Raw genomic sequence first — 24,466 nt, forward strand, 5'->3', positions numbered from 1 at the left:
AAGCCACAGTACCTGCATGAATGCTAGAACCCACGACCCTGAGATTAAGAGTTTCATGCTCTACCGACTGAGCTAATCAGGCATACATCAACCAGTACACAGCTGTGTTGGTTCACCAGAAGCAAGTGGAAAAAAAGAGGGAAGAAAATCAAATATAAGCACAATTTCAAGTGATTTTTTTCATTAATGTCAAGAAGTAAGGAAGTAGAAAACTCCCATCATGGCTACATTTTGAGGTCCTGCTGGGATTAGAACCCAGGGTCTCCTGTTTACAAGACAGGCGCTTTCACCAGCTAAGCCACAGTACCTGCTTGACATACTGACTATCGAGATACAACATGGGATTCTCTGATCAAGTAATGAATCATTAAAGTTCTAAAAGAAACAGAATTTTGACTTTGATGCTTGATTTTTACTTATAGAAACATATTTCTATTATGATTATAACTGTTGGCAACAGCACAACCGAGTGGACATGTTTAAGCCATAGAGGGCATGCTTCACACATTTTCTGCACTTTGCAAACTCAAGGTACACATTTGAGTGTACATGAGGAGAAGCTCACTCCAAATTTTAGTGTAGATGAGGAGAAGGTCACCCCCACAGCTCACTCCACATTTTAGTCGCCCACAGCCCACTCCACATTTTAGTGTACATGACAGTTTGTAACGGCAAGTGTCTCGCAGTTTAACCACACTCCATACCATTAAATTGTAAATACATGCACCCGATGTGGGGCTCGAAACCCACGACCCTGAGATTAAGAGTCTCATGCTCTACCGACTGAGCTAACCAGGCATATGCTTTCCTCACACAATGTCATTATTTCACCAGAAGCATGCACAGAAATCTAATGTTGAATGCCATTAAGATCATAACTGTTGGCAATAGCACAACCTAGTGGACATGTTTGACCTGTAGAGGGCATACGTCACACATTTGGTGCACTTTTCAAACTTGAGGTTTATTTCCACATTTTTTAGTGTACATGAGGAGAAGCTCAACCCATATTTTAGTGTACATGAGGAGAAGGTCAACCCCACAGCTCACTCCACATTTTAGTGTACATGACAGTTTGTAACGGCAAGTGTCTCGCAGTTTAACCACACTCCATACCATTAAATGGTAATCACATGCGCCCGATGTGGGGCTCGAACCCACGACCCTGAGATTAAGAGTCTCATGGTCTACCGACTGAGCTAACCAGGCATATAGTCTCCTCACACAGCGTCATTGTTTTACCAGAAGCTTGCAGAAAAATCTGACATTGAATGACCTCTTTTCAATAATGTCAAGAGGTGTATGAAAGGAAGGTATAGTGAGTAATAAACAACGACCTCATTTCAGGTACTGCTGGGATTTGAACCCAGGATCTCCTGTTTACGAAACAGGCGCTTTCACCAGCTAAGCCACAGTACCTGCATGAATGCTAGAACCCACGACCCTGAGATTAAGAGTTTCATGCTCTACCGACTGAGCTAATCAGGCATACATCAACCAGTACACAGCTGTGTTGGTTCACCAGAAGCAAGTGGAAAAAAAGAGGGAAGAAAATCAAATATAAGCACAATTTCAAGTGATTTTTTTCATTAATGTCAAGAAGTAAGGAAGTAGAAAACTCCCATCATGGCTACATTTTGAGGTACTGCTGGGATTAGAACCCAGGGTCTCCTGTTTACAAGACAGGCGCTTTCACCAGCTAAGCCACAGTACCTGCTTGACATACTGACTATCGAGATACAACATGGGATTCTCTGATCAAGTAATGAATCATTAAAGTTCTAAAAGAAACAGAATTTTGACTTTGATGCTTGATTTTTACTTATAGAAACATATTTCTATTATGATTATAACTGTTGGCAACAGCACAACCGAGTGGACATGTTTAAGCCATAGAGGGCATGCTTCACACATTTTCTGCACTTTGCAAACTCAAGGTACACATTTGAGTGTACATGAGGAGAAGCTCACTCCAAATTTTAGTGTAGATGAGGAGAAGGTCACCCCCACAGCTCACTCCACATTTTAGTCGCCCACAGCCCACTCAACATTTTAGTGTACATGACAGTTTGTAACGGCAAGTGTCTCGCAGTTTAACCACACTCCATACCATTAAATTGTAAATACATGCACCCGATGTGGGGCTCGAACCCACGACCCTGAGATTAAGAGTCTCATGCTCTACCGACTGAGCTAACCAGGCATATGCTTTCCTCACACAATGTCATTATTTCACCAGAAGCATGCACAGAAATCTAATGTTGAATGCCATTAAGATCATAACTGTTGGCAATAGCACAACCTAGTGGACATGTTTGACCTGTAGAGGGCATACGTCACACATTTGGTGCACTTTTCAAACTTGAGGTTTATTTCCACATTTTTTAGTGTACATGAGGAGAAGCTCAACCCACATTTTAGTGTACATGAGGAGAAGGTCAACCCCACAGCTCACTCCACATTTTAGTGTACATGACAGTTTGTAACGGCAAGTGTCTCGCAGTTTAACCACACTCCATACCATTAAATGGTAATCACATGCGCCCGATGTGGGGCTCGAACCCACGACCCTGAGATTAAGAGTCTCATGCTCTACCGACTGAGCTAACCAGGCATATAGTCTCCTCACACAGCGTCATTGTTTTACCAGAAGCTTGCAGAGAAATCTGACATTGAATGACCTCTTTTCAATAATGTCAAGAGGTGTATGAAAGGAAGGTATAGTGAGTAATAAACAACGACCTCATTTCAGGTACTGCTGGGATTTGAACCCAGGATCTCCTGTTTACGAAACAGGCGCTTTCACCAGCTAAGCCACAGTACCTGCATGAATGCTAGAACCCACGACCCTGAGATTAAGAGTTTCATGCTCTACCGACTGAGCTAACCAGGCATACATCAACCAGTACACAGCTGTGTTGGTTCACCAGAAGCAAGTGGAAAAAAAGAGGGAAGAAAATCAAATATAAGCACAATTTCAAGTGATTTTTTTCATTAATGTCAAGAAGTAAGGAAGTAGAAAACTCCCATCGTGGCTACATTTTGAGGTACTGCTGGGATTTGAACCCAGGGTCTCCTGTTTACAAGACAGGCGCTTTCACCAGCTAAGCCACAGTACCTGATTGATATATACTGACTATCGAGATACAACATGGGATTCTCTGATCAAGTAATGAATCATTAAAGTTCTAAAAGAAACAGAATTTTGACTTTGATGCTTGATTTTTACTTATAGAAACATATTTCTATTATGATTATAACTGTTGGCAACAGCACATCCTAGAGGACATGTTTAAGCCGTAGAGGGCATGCTTCACACATTTTCTGCACTTTGCAAACTCAAGGTACACAATGGAGTGTACATGAGGAGAAGCTCACTCCAAATTTTAGTGTAGATGAGGAGAAGGTCACCCCCACAGCTCACTCCACATTTTAGTCGCCCACAGCCCACTCCACATTTTAGTGTACATGACAGTTTGTAACGGCAAGTGTCTCGCAGTTTAACCACACTCCATACCATTAAATTGTTATTACATGCGCCCGATGTGGGGCTCGAACCCACGACCCTGAGATTAAGAGTCTCATGCTCTACCGACTGAGCTAACCAGGCATATGCTTTCCTCACACAATGTCATTATTTCACCAGAAGCATGCACAGAAATCTAATGTTGAATGCCATTAAGATCATAACTGTTGGCAATAGCACAACCTAGTGGACATGTTTGACCTGTAGAGGGCAAACGTCACACATTTGGTGCACTTTTCAAACTCGAGGTTTATTTCCACTTTTTTTAGTGTACATGAGGAGAAGCTCACCCCACATTTTAGTGTACATGAGGAGAAGGTCACCCCCACAGCTCACTCCACATTTTAGTGTCACGCCCATAGCACACTCCACATTTTAGTGCACATGACAGTTTGTAACAGCAAGTGTCTCGCAGTTTAACCACACTCCATACCATTAAATGGTAATCACATGCGCCCGATGTGGGGCTCGAACCCACGACCCTGAGATTAAGAGTCTCATGCTCTACCGACTGAGCTAACCAGGCATATAGTCTCCTCACACAGCGTCATTGTTTTACCAGAAGCTTGCAGAAAAATCTGACATTGAATGACCTCTTTTCAATAATGTCAAGAGGTGTATGAAAGGAAGGTATAGTGAGTAATAAACAACGACCTCATTTCAGGTACTGCTGGGATTTGAACCCAGGATCTCCTGTTTACGAAACAGGCGCTTTCACCAGCTAAGCCACAGTACCTGCATGAATGCTAGAACCCACGACCCTGAGATTAAGAGTTTCATGCTCTACCGACTGAGCTAACCAGGCATACATCAACCAGTACACAGCTGTGTTGGTTCACCAGAAGCAAGTGGAAAAAAAGAGGGAAGAAAATCAAATATAAGCACAATTTCAAGTGATTTTTTTCATTAATGTCAAGAAGTAAGGAAGTAGAAAACTCCCATCATGGCTACATTTTGAGGTACTGCTGGGATTAGAACCCAGGGTCTCCTGTTTACAAGACAGGCGCTTTCACCAGCTAAGCCACAGTACCTGCTTGACATACTGACTATCGAGATACAACATGGGATTCTCTGATCAAGTAATGAATCATTAAAGTTCTAAAAGAAACAGAATTTTGACTTTGATGCTTGATTTTTACTTATAGAAACATATTTCTATTATGATTATAACTGTTGGCAACAGCACAACCGAGTGGACATGTTTAAGCCATAGAGGGCATGCTTCACACATTTTCTGCACTTTGCAAACTCAAGGTACACATTTGAGTGTACATGAGGAGAAGCTCACTCCAAATTTTAGTGTAGATGAGGAGAAGGTCACCCCCACAGCTCACTCCACATTTTAGTCGCCCACAGCCCACTCAACATTTTAGTGTACATGACAGTTTGTAACGGCAAGTGTCTCGCAGTTTAACCACACTCCATACCATTAAATTGTAAATACATGCGCCCGATGTGGGGCTCGAACCCACGACCCTGAGATTAAGAGTCTCATGCTCTACCGACTGAGCTAACCAGGCATATGCTTTCCTCACACAATGTCATTATTTCACCAGAAGCATGCACAGAAATCTAATGTTGAATGCCATTAAGATCATAACTGTTGGCAATAGCACAACCTAGTGGACATGTTTGACCTGTAGAGGGCAAACGTCACACATTTGGTGCACTTTTCAAACTTGAGGTTTATTTCCACATTTTTTAGTGTACATGAGGAGAAGCTCAACCCACATTTTAGTGTACATGAGGAGAAGGTCAACCCCACAGCTCACTCCACATTTTAGTGTACATGACAGTTTGTAACGGCAAGTGTCTCGCAGTTTAACCACACTCCATACCATTAAATGGTAATCACATGCGCCCGATGTGGGGCTCGAACCCACGACCCTGAGATTAAGAGTCTCATGCTCTACCGACTGAGCTAACCAGGCATATAGTCTCCTCACACAGCGTCATTGTTTTACCAGAAGCTTGCAGAAAAATCTGACATTGAATGACCTCTTTTCAATAATGTCAAGAGGTGTATGAAAGGAAGGTATAGTGAGTAATAAACAACGACCTCATTTCAGGTACTGCTGGGATTTGAACCCAGGATTAGGGATGCGGTATCGGTACTCGTGGTATCGGTACTCGACCCGATACAACCCTATTTTGCTGTACTCGTACTCGCCAGATACTTCTCACGGCAGCGCCCGATACTCTGCTGGGGCGTCACAAGGGGGAGAAAAGTGGGACTGAGTTACTAGGGCTCAAGGTGAAAGCCAGGGCCTTAATTATTTTATACTTTTGCTATTGAAAAATAGCAGATATGCAAGCTCACAGTGCCGCACTGCGAACGAGGCACCAGTGCTCCAACGATACAGCTGCGACCACTTAAAGGCATCAGCATCACGGCATGCCTTGTTGCGCTAAACTTACCTCTAAAGTTGAATCTCTTTCATATATCCTTCACCACCTCACGCAAATTGCAAAGTATAGGCTACTGTAGGTAAGTTAAACTTCCCACTAGAAAGCTGTGTGTGTGTGTTTGTTTGTTTGTCTCTGTCGCTCTTGTCTTGCAAGCTCGCTCTCTCGGTGAAGTGTGTGTCTGTCTGCAGGGACGTGCAGAGAAATTTTAGAGAGGCAGGGGCTGATATTTCTAGAAGGCCTTTTGGTGGACAATTCTCTTGAATGCAGCCTTCAGTTATGGTATGGAAAGGGCCCGGGGACATTTGCATTTTTTACCATAGTAAAAAAATGCATTCATGGACACTTTTTACAGACTGATCTGGCAGGGGCTCAAGCCCCCGTTGATGTCAAATTGTCAATGTGTGTACGTGCCTGCCTGCCAGTGTAGCACAGCTGAAAAAAGACGATTGATTGAAGAGAATAGAGATTCTGTGGGCTTCGCCACCTAGTGGTGGAAGAAATTACCTCTGGGAACTCAGATTGCTGTGGGCTAAATCAATGAATGCATTTCTGAGAATACCAGAAAAAAATAATAATTTGACATTATGTTATAGTTGCGGAAATTGGATAATATATTTTTTTAGAGGAAAAAAAAAAGCGTAATTTAAATACATTTTGTATTATTAATTGTACTCGTATCGGTACTCGGTATCGGCGAGTACTCAACATGAAGTACTTGTACTCGTACTCGGTCAGCAAAAAAGTGGTATCGGGACATCCCTACCCAGGATCTCCTGTTTACGAAACAGGCGCTTTCACCAGCTAAGCCACAGTACCTGCATGAATGCTAGAACCCACGACCCTGAGATTAAGAGTTTCATGCTCTACCGACTGAGCTAATCAGGCATACATCAACCAGTACACAGCTGTGTTGGTTCACCAGAAGCAAGTGGAAAAAAAGAGGGAAGAAAATCAAATATAAGCACAATTTCAAGTGATTTTTTTCATTAATGTCAAGAAGTAAGGAAGTAGAAAACTCCCATCATGGCTACATTTTGAGGTACTGCTGGGATTTGAACCCAGGGTCTCCTGTTTACAAGACAGGCGCTTTCACCAGCTAAGCCACAGTACCTGCTTTACATACTGACTATCGAGATACAACATGGGATTCTCTGATCAAGTAATGAATCATTAAAGTTCTAAAAGAAACAGAATTTTGACTTTGATGCTTGATTTTTACTTATAGAAACATATTTCTATTATGATTATAACTGTTGGCAACAGCACAACCTAGTGGACATGTTTAAGCCATAGAGGGCATGCTTCACACATTTTCTGCACTTTGCAAACTCAAGGTACACATTTGAGTGTACATGAGGAGAAGCTCACTCCAATTTTAGTGTAGATGAGGAGAAGGTCACCCCCACAGCTCACTCCACATTTTAGTCGCCCACAGCCCACTCAACATTTTAGTGTACATGACAGTTTGTAACGGCAAGTGTCTCGCAGTTTAACCACACTCCATGCCATTAAATTGTAAATACATGCGCCCGATGTGGGGCTCGAACCCACGACCCTGAGATTAAGAGTCTCATGCTCTACCGACTGAGCTAACCAGGCATATGCTTTCTTCACACAATGTCATTATTTCACCAGAAGCATGCACAGAAATCTAATGTTGAATGCCATTAAGATCATAACTGTTGGCAATAGCACAACCTAGTGGACATGTTTGACCTGTAGAGGGCAAACGTCACACATTTGGTGCACTTTTCAAACTTGAGGTTTATTTCCACATTTTTTAGTGTACATGAGGAGAAGCTCAACCCACATTTTAGTGTACATGAGGAGAAGGTCAACCCCACAGCTCACTCCACATTTTAGTGTACATGACAGTTTGTAACGGCAAGTGTCTCGCAGTTTAACCACACTCCATACCATTAAATGGTAATCACATGCGCCCGATGTGGGGCTCGAACCCACAACCCTGAGATTAAGAGTCTCATGCTCTACCGACTGAGCTAACCAGGCATATAGTCTCCTCACACAGCGTCATTGTTTTACCAGAAGCTTGCAGAAAAATCTGACATTGAATGACCTCTTTTCAATAATGTCAAGAGGTGTATGAAAGGAAGGTATAGTGAGTAATAAACAACGACCTCATTTCAGGTACTGCTGGGGTTTGAACCCAGGATCTCCTGTTTACGAAACAGGCGCTTTCACCAGCTAAGCCACAGTACCTGCATGAATGCTAGAACCCACGACCCTGAGATTAAGAGTTTCATGCTCTACCGACTGAGCTAATCAGGCATACATCAACCAGTACACAGCTGTGTTGGTTCACCAGAAGCAAGTGGAAAAAAAGAGGGAAGAAAATCAAATATAAGCACAATTTCAAGTGATTTTTTTCATTAATGTCAAGAAGTAAGGAAGTAGAAAACTCCCATCATGGCTACATTTTGAGGTACTGCTGGGATTTGAACCCAGGGTCTCCTGTTTACAAGACAGGCGCTTTCACCAGCTAAGCCACAGTACCTGCTTTACATACTGACTATCGAGATACAACATGGGATTCTCTGATCAAGTAATGAATCATTAAAGTTCTAAAAGAAACAGAATTTTGACTTTGATGCTTGATTTTTACTTATAGAAACATATTTCTATTATGATTATAACTGTTGGCAACAGCACAACCTAGTGGACATGTTTAAGCCATAGAGGGCATGCTTCACACATTTTCTGCACTTTGCAAACTCAAGGTACACATTTGAGTGTACATGAGGAGAAGCTCACTCCAAATTTTAGTGTAGATGAGGAGAAGGTCACCCCCACAGCTCACTCCACATTTTAGTCACCCACAGCCCACTCCACATTTTAGTGTACATGACAGTTTGTAACGGCAAGTGTCTCGCAGTTTAACCACACTCCATACCATTAAATTGTAAATACATGCGCCCGATGTGGGGCTCGAACCCACGACCCTGAGATTAAGAGTCTCATGCTCTACCGACTGAGCTAACCAGGCATATGCTTTCCTCACACAATGTCATTATTTCACCAGAAGCATGCACAGAAATCTAATGTTGAATGCCATTAAGATCATAACTGTTGGCAATAGCACAACCTAGTGGACATGTTTGACCTGTAGAGGGCATACGTCACACATTTGGTGCACTTTTCAAACTTGAGGTTTATTTCCACATTTTTTAGTGTACATGAGGAGAAGCTCAACCCACATTTTAGTGTACATGAGGAGAAGGTCAACCCCACAGCTCACTCCACATTTTAGTGTACATGACAGTTTGTAACGGCAAGTGTCTCGCAGTTTAACCACACTCCATACCATTAAATGGTAATCACATGCGCCCGATGTGGGGCTCGAACCCACGACCCTGAGATTAAGAGTCTCATGCTCTACAGACTGAGCTAACCAGGCATATAGTCTCCTCACACAGCGTCATTGTTTTACCAGAAGCTTGCAGAAAAATCTGACATTGAATGACCTCTTTTCAATAATGTCAAGAGGTGTATGAAAGGAAGGTATAGTGAGTAATAAACAACGACCTCATTTCAGGTACTGCTGGGATTTGAACCCAGGATCTCCTGTTTACGAAACAGGCGCTTTCACCAGCTAAGCCACAGTACCTGCATGAATGCTAGAACCCACGACCCTGAGATTAAGAGTTTCATGCTCTACCGACTGAGCTAACCAGGCATACATCAACCAGTACACAGCTGTGTTGGTTCACCAGAAGCAAGTGGAAAAAAAGAGGGAAGAAAATCAAATATAAGCACAATTTCAAGTGATTTTTTTCATTAATGTCAAGAAGTAAGGAAGTAGAAAACTCCCATCATGGCTACATTTTGAGGTACTGCTGGGATTTGAACCCAGGGTCTCCTGTTTACAAGACAGGCGCTTTCACCAGCTAAGCCACAGTACCTGCTTGATATACTGACTATCGAGATACAACATGGGATTCTCTGATCAAGTAATGAATCATTAAAGTTCTAAAAGAAACAGAATTTTGACTTTGATGCTTGATTTTTACTTATAGAAACATATTTCTATTATGATTATAGCTGTTGGCAACAGCACAACCTAGTGGACATGTTTAAGCCGTAGAGGGCATGCTTCACACATTTTCTGCACTTTGCAAACTCAAGGTACACATTTGAGTGTACATGAGGAGAAGCTCACTCCAAATTTTAGTGTAGATGAGGAGAAGGTCACCCCCACAGCTCACTCCACATTTTAGTCGCCCACAGCCCACTCCACATTTTAGTGTACATGACAGTTTGTAACAGCAAGTGTCTCGCAGTTTAACCACACTCCATACCATTAAATTGTTATTACATGCGCCCGATGTGGGGCTCGAACCCACGACCCTGAGATTAAGAGTCTCATGCTCTACCGACTGAGCTAACCAGGCATATGCTTTCCTCACACAATGTCATTATTTCACCAGAAGCATGCACAGAAATCTAATGTTGAATGCCATTAAGATCATAACTGTTGGCAATAGCAACACCTAGTGGACATGTTTGACCTGTAGAGGGCATACGTCACACATTTTGTGCACTTTTCAAACTTGAGGTTTATTTCCAAATTTTTTAGTGTACATGAGGAGAAGCTCACCCCACATTTTAGTGTACATGAGGAGAAGGTCACCCCCACAGCTCACTCCACATTTTAGTGTCACACCCATAGCACACTCCACATTTTAGTGCACATGACAGTTTGTAACGGCAAGTGTCTCGCAGTTTAACCACACTCCATTAACCCTTAAGTTCTGTTCGGGTCATTTTGACCCGTTTTACATTTTCATTTGAAAAAAAAAGGTAGAAGTTTAAATTTTTTCCACCTGAAACTCACTGGCCTTAAAGATTCTTCTGAGATGAACGTGTAAAAAAAATATTTTTGCACTACACCCATGCTACACCCCCCTCATATTTTTTGAACCTTAAGTGCTGTTCGGGTCATTTTGACCCGGAAGCACATAATTATGCACAGAAATACACAGTATTGTGCCAAAACACAGACACACAGCCCCCCCCCCTTCTAACACACCCCTTCCGAAGCCCCCCTGTCTGATTTTCATTTTTTCCTATAAGCATGAGCAATATTACCCAGTATTAAAAAAAGTATTTTTTTTACATGAATTCCAGCTAAATCAGTAAAAACGCCTAGCTCGTTCAGTGTTTAATGTGATATAGCAAAGCAGAAATGCAAACATTTACCATATATATCATATGAATTGTTTGGTATTGAGTCAAAGTCAATGTATCATGATGATCTGTTAAGTTAAAATTTATATTAGTGTTGTTTTTTTTAAACCAAATATCCCCCGGGTCAAAATGACCCGAACAGAACGAAGGTGTAGTGAATCTGAACAGAACTTAAGGGTTAAATGGTAATCACATGCGCCCGATGTGGGGCTCGAACCCACGACCCTGAGATTAAGAGTCTCATGCTCTACCGACTGAGCTAACCAGGCATATAGTCTCCTCACACAGCGTCATTGTTTTACCAGAAGCTTGCAGAAAAATCTGACATTGAATGACCTCTTTTCAATAATGTCAAGAGGTGTATGAAAGGAAGGTATAGTGAGTAATAAACAACGACCTCATTTCAGGTACTGCTGGGATTTGAACCCAGGATCTCCTGTTTACGAAACAGGCGCTTTCACCAGCTAAGCCACAGTACCTGCATGAATGCTAGAACCCACGACCCTGAGATTAAGAGTTTCATGCTCTACCGACTGAGCTAACCAGGCATACATCAACCAGTACACAGCTGTGTTGGTTCACCAGAAGCAAGTGGAAAAAAAGAGGGAAGAAAATCAAATATAAGCACAATTTCAAGTGATTTTTTTCATTAATGTCAAGAAGTAAGGAAGTAGAAAACTCCCATCATGGCTACATGTTGAGGTACTGCTGGGATTTGAACCCAGGGTCTCCTGTTTACAAGACAGGCGCTTTCACCAGCTAAGCCACAGTACCTGCTTGATATACTGACTATCGAGATACAACATGGGATTCTCTGATCAAGTAATGAATCATTAAAGTTCTAAAAGAAACAGAATTTTGACTTTGATGCTTGATTTTTACTTATAGAAACATATTTCTATTATGATTATAACTGTTGGCAACAGCACAACCTAGTGGACATGTTTAAGCCATAGAGGGCATGCTTCACACATTAACTCAAGGTACACATTTGAGTGTACATGAGGAGAAGCTCACTCCAAATTTTAGTGTAGATGAGGAGAAGGTCACCCCCACAGCTCACTCCACATTTTAGTCGCCCACAGCCCACTCCACATTTTAGTGTACATGACAGTTTGTAACGGCAAGTGTCTCGCAGTTTAACCACACTACATACCATTAAATTGTAAATACATGCGCCCGATGTGGGGCTCGAACCCACGACCCTGAGATTAAGAGTCTCATGCTCTACCGACTGAGCTAACCAGGCATATGCTTTCCTCACACAATGTCATTATTTCACCAGAAGCATGCACAGAAATCTAATGTTGAATGCCATTAAGATCATAACTGTTGGCAATAGCACAACCTAGTGGACATGTTTGACCTGTAGAGGGCATACGTCACACATTTGGTGCACTTTTCAAACTTAAGGTTTATTTCCACATTTTTTAGTGTACATGAGGAGAAGCTCAACCCACATTTTAGTGTACATGAGGAGAAGGTCAACCCCACAGCTCACTCCACATTTTAGTGTACATGACAGTTTGTAACGGCAAGTGTCTCGCAGTTTAACCACACTCCATACCATTAAATGGTAATCACATGCGCCCGATGTGGGGCTCGAACCCACGACCCTGAGATTAAGAGTCTCATGCTCTACCGACTGAGCTAACCAGGCATATAGTCTCCTCACACAGCGTCATTGTTTTACCAGAAGCTTGCAGAAAAATCTGACATTGAATGACCTCTTTTCAATAATGTCAAGAGGTGTATGAAAGGAAGGTATAGTGAGTAATAAACAACGACCTCATTTCAGGTACTGCTGGGATTTGAACCCAGGATCTCCTGTTTACGAAACAGGCGCTTTCACCAGCTAAGCCACAGTACCTGCATGAATGCTAGAACCCACGACCCTGAGATTAAGAGTTTCATGCTCTACCGACTGAGCTAACCAGGCATACATCAACCAGTACACAGCTGTGTTGGTTCACCAGAAGCAAGTGGAAAAAAAGAGGGAAGAAAATCAAATATAAGCACAATTTCAAGTGATTTTTTTCATTAATGTCAAGAAGTAAGGAAGTAGAAAACTCCCATCATGGCTACATTTTGAGGTACTGCTGGGATTTGAACCCAGGGTCTCCTGTTTACAAGACAGGCGCTTTCACGAGCTAAGCCACAGTACCTGCTTGATATACTGACTATCGAGATACAACATGGGATTCTCTGATCAAGTAATGAATCATTAAAGTTCTAAAAGAAACAGAATTTTGACTTTGATGCTTGATTTTTACTTATAGAAACATATTTCTATTATGATTATAGCTGTTGGCAACAGCACAACCTAGTGGACATGTTTAAGCCGTAGAGGGCATGCTTCACACATTTTCTGCACTTTGCAAACTCAAGGTACACATTTGAGTGTACATGAGGAGAAGCTCACTCCAAATTTTAGTGTAGATGAGGAGAAGGTCACCCCCACAGCTCACTCCACATTTTAGTCGCCCACAGCCCACTCCACATTTTAGTGTACATGACAGTTTGTAACAGCAAGTGTCTCGCAGTTTAACCACACTCCATACCATTAAATTGTTATTACATGCGCCCGATGTGGGGCTCGAACCCACGACCCTGAGATTAAGAGTCTCATGCTCTACCGACTGAGCTAACCAGGCATATGCTTTCCTCACACAATGTCATTATTTCACCAGAAGCATGCACAGAAATCTAATGTTGAATGCCATTAAGATCATAACTGTTGGCAATAGCAACACCTAGTGGACATGTTTGACCTGTAGAGGGCATACGTCACACATTTTGTGCACTTTTCAAACTTGAGGTTTATTTCCAAATTTTTTAGTGTACATGAGGAGAAGCTCACCCCACATTTTAGTGTACATGAGGAGAAGGTCACCCCCACAGCTCACTCCACATTTTAGTGTCACACCCATAGCACACTCCACATTTTAGTGCACATGACAGTTTGTAACGGCAAGTGTCTCGCAGTTTAACCACACTCCATACCATTAAATGGTAATCACATGCGCCCGATGTGGGGCTCGAACCCACGACCCTGAGATTAAGAGTCTCATGCTCTACCGACTGAGCTAACCAGGCATATAGTCTCCTCACACAGCGTCATTGTTTTACCAGAAGCTTGCAGAAAAATCTGACATTGAATGACCTCTTTTCAATAATGTCAAGAGGTGTATGAAAGGAAGGTATAGTGAGTAATAAACAACGACCTCATTTCAGGTACTGCTGGGATTTGAACCCAGGATCTCCTGTTTACGAAACAGGCGCTTTCACCAGCTAAGCCACAGTACCTGCATGAATGCTAGAACCCACGACCCTGAGATTAAGAGTTTCATGCTCTACCGACTGAGCTAACCAGGCATACATCAACCAGTACACAGCTGTGTTGGTTCACCAGAAGCAAGTGGAAAAAAAGAGGGAAGAAAATCAAATATAAGCACAATTTCAAGTGATTTTTTTCATTAATGTCAAGAAGTAAGGAAGTAGAAAACTCCCATCATGGCTACATTTTGAGGTACTGCTGGGATTTGAACCCAGGGTCTCCTGTTTACAAGACAGGCGCTTTCACCAGCTAAGCCACAGTACCTGCTTGATATACTGACTATCGAGATACAACATGGGATTCTCTGATCAAGTAATGAATCATTAAAGTTCTAAAAGAAACAGAATTTTGACTTTGATGCTTGATTTTTACTTATAGAAACATATTTCTATTATGATTATAGCTGTTGGCAACAGCACAACCTAGTGGACATGTTTAAGCCGTAGAGGGCATGCTTCACACATTTTCTGCACTTTGCAAACTCAAGGTACACATTTGAGTGTACATGAGGAGAAGCTCACTCCAAATTTTAGTGTAGATGAGGAGAAGGTCACCCCCACAGCTCACTCCACATTTTAGTCGCCCACAGCCCACTCCACATTTTAGTGTACATGACAGTTTGTAACAGCAAGTGTCTCGCAGTTTAACCACACTCCATACCATTAAATTGTTATTACATGCGCCCGATGTGGGGCTCGAACCCACGACCCTGAGATTAAGAGTCTCATGCTCTACCGACTGAGCTAACCAGGCATATGCTTTCCTCACACAATGTCATTATTTCACCAGAAGCATGCACAGAAATCTAATGTTGAATGCCATTAAGATCATAACTGTTGGCAATAGCAACACCTAGTGGACATGTTTGACCTGTAGAGGGCATACGTCACACATTTTGTGCACTTTTCAAACTTGAGGTTTATTTCCAAATTTTTTAGTGTACATGAGGAGAAGCTCACCCCACATTTTAGTGTACATGAGGAGAAGGTCACCCCCACAGCTCACTCCACATTTTAGTGTCACACCCATAGCACACTCCACATTTTAGTGCACATGACAGTTTGTAACGGCAAGTGTCTCGCAGTTTAACCACACTCCATACCATTAAATGGTAATCACATGCGCCCGATGTGGGGCTCGAACCCACGACCCTGAGATTAAGAGTCTCATGCTCTACCGACTGAGCTAACCAGGCATATAGTCTCCTCACACAGCGTCATTGTTTTACCAGAAGCTTGCAGAAAAATCTGACATTGAATGACCTCTTTTCAATAATGTCAAGAGGTGTATGAAAGGAAGGTATAGTGAGTAATAAACAACGACCTCATTTCAGGTACTGCTGGGATTTGAACCCAGGATCTCCTGTTTACGAAACAGGCGCTTTCACCAGCTAAGCCACAGTACCTGCATGAATGCTAGAACCCACGACCCTGAGATTAAGAGTTTCATGCTCTACCGACTGAGCTAACCAGGCATACATCAACCAGTACACAGCTGTGTTGGTTCACCAGAAGCAAGTGGAAAAAAAGAGGGAAGAAAATCAAATATAAGCACAATTTCAAGTGATTTTTTTCATTAATGTCAAGAAGTAAGGAAGTAGAAAACTCCCATCATGGCTACATTTTGAGGTACTGCTGGGATTTGAACCCAGGGTCTCCTGTTTACAAGACAGGCGCTTTCACCAGCTAAGCCACAGTACCTGCTTGATATACTGACTATCGAGATACAACATGGGATTCTCTGATCAAGTAATGAATCATTAAAGTTCTAAAAGAAACAGAATTTTGACTTTGATGCTTGATTTTTACTTATAGAAACATATTTCTATTATGATTATAACTGTTGGCAACAGCACAACCTAGTGGACATGTTTAAGCCATAGAGGGCATGCTTCACACATTAACTCAAGGTACACATTTGAGTGTACATGAGGAGAAGCTCACTCCAAATTTTAGTGTAGATGAGGAGAAGGTCACCCCCACAGCTCACTCCACATTTTAGTCGCCCACAGCCCACTCCACATTTTAGTGTACATGACAGTTTGTAACGGCAAGTGTCTCGCAGTTTAACCACACTACATACCATTAAATTGTAAATACATGCGCCCGATGTGGGGCTCGAACCCACGACCCTGAGATTAAGAGTCTCATGCTCTACCGACTGAGCTAACCAGGCATATGCTTTCCTCACACAATGTCATTATTTCACCAGAAGCATGCACAGAAATCTAATGTTGAATGCCATTAAGATCATAACTGTTGGCAATAGCAACACCTAGTGGACATGTTTGACCTGTAGAGGGCATACGTCACACATTTTGTGCACTTTTCAAACTTGAGGTTTATTTCCAAATTTTTTAGTGTACATGAGGAGAAGCTCACCCCACATTTTAGTGTACATGAGGAGAAGGTCACCCCCACAGCTCACTCCACATTTTAGTGTCACACCCATAGCACACTCCACATTTTAGTGCACATGACAGTTTGTAACGGCAAGTGTCTCACAGTTTAACCACACTCCATACCATTAAATGGTAATCACATGCGCCCGATGTGGGGCTCGCACCCACGACCCTGAGATTAAGAGTCTCATGCTCTACCGACTGAGCTAACCAGGCATATAGTCTCCTCACACAGCGTCATTGTTTTACCAGAAGCTTGCAGAAAAATCTGACATTGAATGACCTCTTTTCAATAATGTCAAGAGGTGTATGAAAGGAAGGTATAGTGAGTAATAAACAACGACCTCATTTCAGGTACTGCTGGGATTTGAACCCAGGATCTCCTGTTTACGAAACAGGCGCTTTCACCAGCTAAGCCACAGTACCTGCATGAATGCTAGAACCCACGACCCTGAGATTAAGAGTTTCATGCTCTACCGACTGAGCTAACCAGGCATACATCAACCAGTACACAGCTGTGTTGGTTCACCAGAAGCAAGTGGAAAAAAAGAGGGAAGAAAATCAAATATAAGCACAATTTCAAGTGATTTTTTTCATTAATGTCAAGAAGTAAGGAAGTAGAAAACTCCCATCATGGCTACATGTTGAGGTACTGCTGGGATTTGAACCCAGGGTCTCCTGTTTACAAGACAGGCGCTTTCACCAGCTAAGCCACAGTACCTGCTTGATATACTGACTATCGAGATACAACATGGGATTCTCTGATCAAGTAATGAATCATTAAAGTTCTAAAAGAAACAGAATTTTGACTTTGATGCTTGATTTTTACTTATAGAAACATATTTCTATTATGATTATAACTGTTGGCAACAGCACAACCTAGTGGACATGTTTAAGCCATAGAGGGCATGCTTCACACATTAACTCAAGGTACACATTTGAGTGTACATGAGGAGAAGCGCACTCCAAATTTTAGTGTAGATGAGGAGAAGGTCACCCCCACAGCTCACTCCACATTTTAGTCGCCCACAGCCCACTCCACATTTTAGTGTACATGACAGTTTGTAACGGCAAGTGTCTCGCAGTTTAACCACACTACATACCATTAAATTGTAAATACATGCGCCCGATGTGGGGCTCGAACCCACGACCCTGAGATTAAGAGTCTCATGCTCTACCGACTGAGCTAACCAGGCATATGCTTTCCTCACACAATGTCATTATTTCACCAGAAGCATGCACAGAAATCTAATGTTGAATGCCATTAAGATCATAACTGTTGGCAATAGCACAACCTAGTGGACATGTTTGACCTGTAGAGGGCATACGTCACACATTTGGTGCACTTTTCAAACATGAGGTTTATTTCCACATTTTTTAGTGTACATGAGGAGAAGCTCAACCCACATTTTAGTGTACATGAGGAGAAGGTCAACCCCACAGCTCACTCCACATTTTAGTGTACATGACAGTTTGTAACGGGCAAGTGTCTCGCAGTTTAACCACACTCCATACCATTAAATGGTAATCACATGCGCCCGATGTGGGGCTCGAACCCACGACCCTGAGATTAAGAGTCTCATGCTCTACCGACTGAGCTAACCAGGCATATAGTCTCCTCACACAGCGTCATTGTTTTACCAGAAGCTTGCAGAAAAATCTGACATTGAATGACCTCTTTTCAATAATGTCAAGAGGTGTATGAAAGGAAGGTATAGTGAGTAATAAACAACGACCTCATTTCAGGTACTGCTGGGATTTGAACCCAGGATCTCCTGTTTACGAAACAGGCGCTTTCACCAGCTAAGCCACAGTACCTGCATGAATGCTAGAACCCACGACCCTGAGATTAAGAGTTTCATGCTCTACCGACTGAGCTAACCAGGCATACATCAACCAGTACACAGCTGTGTTGGTTCACCAGAAGCAAGTGGAAAAAAAGAGGGAAGAAAATCAAATATAAGCACAATTTCAAGTGATTTTTTTCATTAATGTCAAGAAGTAAGGAAGTAGAAAACTCCCATCATGGCTACATTTTGAGGTACTGCTGGGATTTGAACCCAGGGTCTCCTGTTTACAAGACAGGCGCTTTCACCAGCTAAGCCACAGTACCTGCTTGATATACTGACTATCGAGATACAACATGGGATTCTCTGATCAAGTAATGAATCATTAAAGTTCTAAAAGAAACAGAATTTTGACTTTGATGCTTGATTTTTACTTATAGAAACATATTTCTATTATGATTATAACTGTTGGCAACAGCACAACCTAGTGGACATGTTTAAGCCATAGAGGGCATGCTTCACACATTAACTCAAGGTACACATTTGAGTGTACATGAGGAGAAGCTCACTCCAAATTTTAGTGTAGATGAGGAGAAGGTCACCCCCACAGCTCACTCCACATTTTAGTCGCCCACAGCCCACTCCACATTTTAGTGTACATGACAGTTTGTAACGGCAAGTGTCTCGCAGTTTAACCACACTACATACCATTAAATTGTAAATACATGCGCCCGATGTGGGGCTCGAACCCACGACCCTGAGATTAAGAGTCTCATGCTCTACCGACTGAGCTAACCAGGCATATGCTTTCCTCACACAATGTCATTATTTCACCAGAAGCATGCACAGAAATCTAATGTTGAATTCCATTAAGATCATAACTGTTGGCAATAGCACAACCTAGTGGACATGTTTGACCTGTAGAGGGCATACGTCACACATTTGGTGCACTTTTCAAACTTGAGGTTTATTTCCACATTTTTTAGTGTACATGAGGAGAAGCTCAACCCACATTTTAGTGTACATGAGGAGAAGGTCAACCCCACAGCTCACTCCACATTTTAGTGTACATGACAGTTTGTAACGGCAAGTGTCTCGCAGTTTAACCACACTCCATACCATTAAATGGTAATCACATGCGCCCGATGTGGGGCTCGAACCCACGACCCTGAGATTAAGAGTCTCATGCTCTACCGACTGAGCTAACCAGGCATATAGTCTCCTCACACAGCGTCATTGTTTTACCAGAAGCTTGCAGAAAAATCTGACATTGAATGACCTCTTTTCAATAATGTCAAGAGGTGTATGAAAGGAAGGTATAGTGAGTAATAAACAACGACCTCATTTCAGGTACTGCTGGGATTTGAACCCAGGATCTCCTGTTTACGAAACAGGCGCTTTCACCAGCTAAGCCACAGTACCTGCATGAATGCTAGAACCCACGACCCTGAGATTAAGAGTTTCATGCTCTACCGACTGAGCTAACCAGGCATACATCAACCAGTACACAGCTGTGTTGGTTCACCAGAAGCAAGTGGAAAAAAAGAGGGAAGAAAATCAAATATAAGCACAATTTCAAGTGATTTTTTTCATTAATGTCAAGAAGTAAGGAAGTAGAAAACTCCCATCATGGCTACATTTTGAGGTACTGCTGGGATTTGAACCCAGGGTCTCCTGTTTACAAGACAGGCGCTTTCACCAGCTAAGCCACAGTACCTGCTTGATATACTGACTATCGAGATACAACATGGGATTCTCTGATCAAGTAATGAATCATTAAAGTTCTAAAAGAAACAGAATTTTGACTTTGATGCTTGATTTTTACTTATAGAAACATATTTCTATTATGATTATAGCTGTTGGCAACAGCACAACCTAGTGGACATGTTTAAGCCGTAGAGGGCATGCTTCACACATTTTCTGCACTTTGCAAACTCAAGGTACACATTTGAGTGTACATGAGGAGAAGCTCACTCCAAATTTTAGTGTAGATGAGGAGAAGGTCACCCCCACAGCTCACTCCACATTTTAGTCGCCCACAGCCCACTCCACATTTTAGTGTACATGACAGTTTGTAACAGCAAGTGTCTCGCAGTTTAACCACACTCCATACCATTAAATTGTTATTACATGCGCCCGATGTGGGGCTCGAACCCACGACCCTGAGATTAAGAGTCTCATGCTCTACCGACTGAGCTAACCAGGCATATGCTTTCCTCACACAATGTCATTATTTCACCAGAAGCATGCACAGAAATCTAATGTTGAATGCCATTAAGATCATAACTGTTGGCAATAGCAACACCTAGTGGACATGTTTGACCTGTAGAGGGCATACGTCACACATTTTGTGCACTTTTCAAACTTGAGGTTTATTTCCAAATTTTTTAGTGTACATGAGGAGAAGCTCACCCCACATTTTAGTGTACATGAGGAGAAGGTCACCCCCACAGCTCACTCCACATTTTAGTGTCACACCCATAGCACACTCCACATTTTAGTGCACATGACAGTTTGTAACGGCAAGTGTCTCGCAGTTTAACCACACTCCATACCATTAAATGGTAATCACATGCGCCCGATGTGGGGCTCGAACCCACGACCCTGAGATTAAGAGTCTCATGCTCTACCGACTGAGCTAACCAGGCATATAGTCTCCTCACACAGCGTCATTGTTTTACCAGAAGCTTGCAGAAAAATCTGACATTGAATGACCTCTTTTCAATAATGTCAAGAGGTGTATGAAAGGAAGGTATAGTGAGTAATAAACAACGACCTCATTTCAGGTACTGCTGGGATTTGAACCCAGGATCTCCTGTTTACGAAACAGGCGCTTTCACCAGCTAAGCCACAGTACCTGCATGAATGCTAGAACCCACGACCCTGAGATTAAGAGTTTCATGCTCTACCGACTGAGCTAACCAGGCATACATCAACCAGTACACAGCTGTGTTGGTTCACCAGAAGCAAGTGGAAAAAAAGAGGGAAGAAAATCAAATATAAGCACAATTTCAAGTGATTTTTTTCATTAATGTCAAGAAGTAAGGAAGTAGAAAACTCCCATCATGGCTACATTTTGAGGTACTGCTGGGATTTGAACCCAGGGTCTCCTGTTTACAAGACAGGCGCTTTCACCAGCTAAGCCACAGTACCTGCTTGATATACTGACTATCGAGATACAACATGGGATTCTCTGATCAAGTAATGAATCATTAAAGTTCTAAAAGAAACAGAATTTTGACTTTGATGCTTGATTTTTACTTATAGAAACATATTTCTATTATGATTATAGCTGTTGGCAACAGCACAACCTAGTGGACATGTTTAAGCCGTAGAGGGCATGCTTCACACATTTTCTGCACTTTGCAAACTCAAGGTACACATTTGAGTGTACATGAGGAGAAGCTCACTCCAAATTTTAGTGTAGATGAGGAGAAGGTCACCCCCACAGCTCACTCCACATTTTAGTCGCCCACAGCCCACTCCACATTTTAGTGTACATGACAGTTTGTAACAGCAAGTGTCTCGCAGTTTAACCACACTCCATACCATTAAATTGTTATTACATGCGCCCGATGTGGGGCTCGAACCCACGACCCTGAGATTAAGAGTCTCATGCTCTACCGACTGAGCTAACCAGGCATATGCTTTCCTCACACAATGTCATTATTTCACCAGAAGCATGCACAGAAATCTAATGTTGAATGCCATTAAGATCATAACTGTTGGCAATAGCAACACCTAGTGGACATGTTTGACCTGTAGAGGGCATACGTCACACATTTTGTGCACTTTTCAAACTTGAGGTTTATTTCCAAATTTTTTAGTGTACATGAGGAGAAGCTCACCCCACATTTTAGTGTACATGAGGAGAAGGTCACCCCCACAGCTCACTCCACATTTTAGTGTCACACCCATAGCACACTCCACATTTTAGTGCACATGACAGTTTGTAACGGCAAGTGTCTCGCAGTTTAACCACACTCCATACCATTAAATGGTAATCACATGCGCCCGATGTGGGGCTCGAACCCACGACCCTGAGATTAAGAGTCTCATGCTCTACCGACTGAGCTAACCAGGCATATAGTCTCCTCACACAGCGTCATTGTTTTACCAGAAGCTTGCAGAAAAATCTGACATTGAATGACCTCTTTTCAATAATGTCAAGAGGTGTATGAAAGGAAGGTATAGTGAGTAATAAACAACGACCTCATTTCAGGTACTGCTGGGATTTGAACCCAGGATCTCCTGTTTACGAAACAGGCGCTTTCACCAGCTAAGCCACAGTACCTGCATGAATGCTAGAACCCACGACCCTGAGATTAAGAGTTTCATGCTCTACCGACTGAGCTAACCAGGCATACATCAACCAGTACACAGCTGTGTTGGTTCACCAGAAGCAAGTGGAAAAAAAGAGGGAAGAAAATCAAATATAAGCACAATTTCAAGTGATTTTTTTCATTAATGTCAAGAAGTAAGGAAGTAGAAAACTCCCATCATGGCTACATTTTGAGGTACTGCTGGGATTTGAACCCAGGGTCTCCTGTTTACAAGACAGGCGCTTTCACCAGCTAAGCCACAGTACCTGCTTGATATACTGACTATCGAGATACAACATGGGATTCTCTGATCAAGTAATGAATCATTAAAGTTCTAAAAGAAACAGAATTTTGACTTTGATGCTTGATTTTTACTTATAGAAACATATTTCTATTATGATTATAACTGTTGGCAACAGCACAACCTAGTGGACATGTTTAAGCCATAGAGGGCATGCTTCACACATTAACTCAAGGTACACATTTGAGTGTACATGAGGAGAAGCTCACTCCAAATTTTAGTGTAGATGAGGAGAAGGTCACCCCCACAGCTCACTCCACATTTTAGTCGCCCACAGCCCACTCCACATTTTAGTGTACATGACAGTTTGTAACGGCAAGTGTCTCGCAGTTTAACCACACTACATACCATTAAATTGTAAATACATGCGCCCGATGTGGGGCTCGAACCCACGACCCTGAGATTAAGAGTCTCATGCTCTACCGACTGAGCTAACCAGGCATATGCTTTCCTCACACAATGTCATTATTTCACCAGAAGCATGCACAGAAATCTAATGTTGAATGCCATTAAGATCATAACTGTTGGCAATAGCAACACCTAGTGGACATGTTTGACCTGTAGAGGGAATACGTCACACATTTTGTGCACTTTTCAAACTTGAGGTTTATTTCCAAATTTTTTAGTGTACATGAGGAGAAGCTCACCCCACATTTTAGTGTACATGAGGAGAAGGTCACCCCCACAGCTCACTCCACATTGTAGTGTCACACCCATAGCACACTCCACATTTTAGTGCACATGACAGTTTGTAACGGCAAGTGTCTCACAGTTTAACCACACTCCATACCATTAAATGGTAATCACATGCGCCCGATGTGGGGCTCGCACCCACGACCCTGAGATTAAGAGTCTCATGCTCTACCGACTGAGCTAACCAGGCATATAGTCTCCTCACACAGCGTCATTGTTTTACCAGAAGCTTGCAGAAAAATCTGACATTGAATGACCTCTTTTCAATAATGTCAAGAGGTGTATGAAAGGAAGGTATAGTGAGTAATAAACAACGACCTCATTTCAGGTACTGCTGGGATTTGAACCCAGGATCTCCTGTTTACGAAACAGGCGCTTTCACCAGCTAAGCCACAGTACCTGCATGAATGCTAGAACCCACGACCCTGAGATTAAGAGTTTCATGCTCTACCGACTGAGCTAACCAGGCATACATCAACCAGTAC

The sequence above is a fragment of the Nannobrachium achirus genome, assembly GCF_963921795.1.
Source record: "Nannobrachium achirus genome assembly, chromosome: 16".
NCBI classification, from domain to species: Eukaryota; Metazoa; Chordata; class Actinopteri; order Myctophiformes; family Myctophidae; genus Nannobrachium; species Nannobrachium achirus.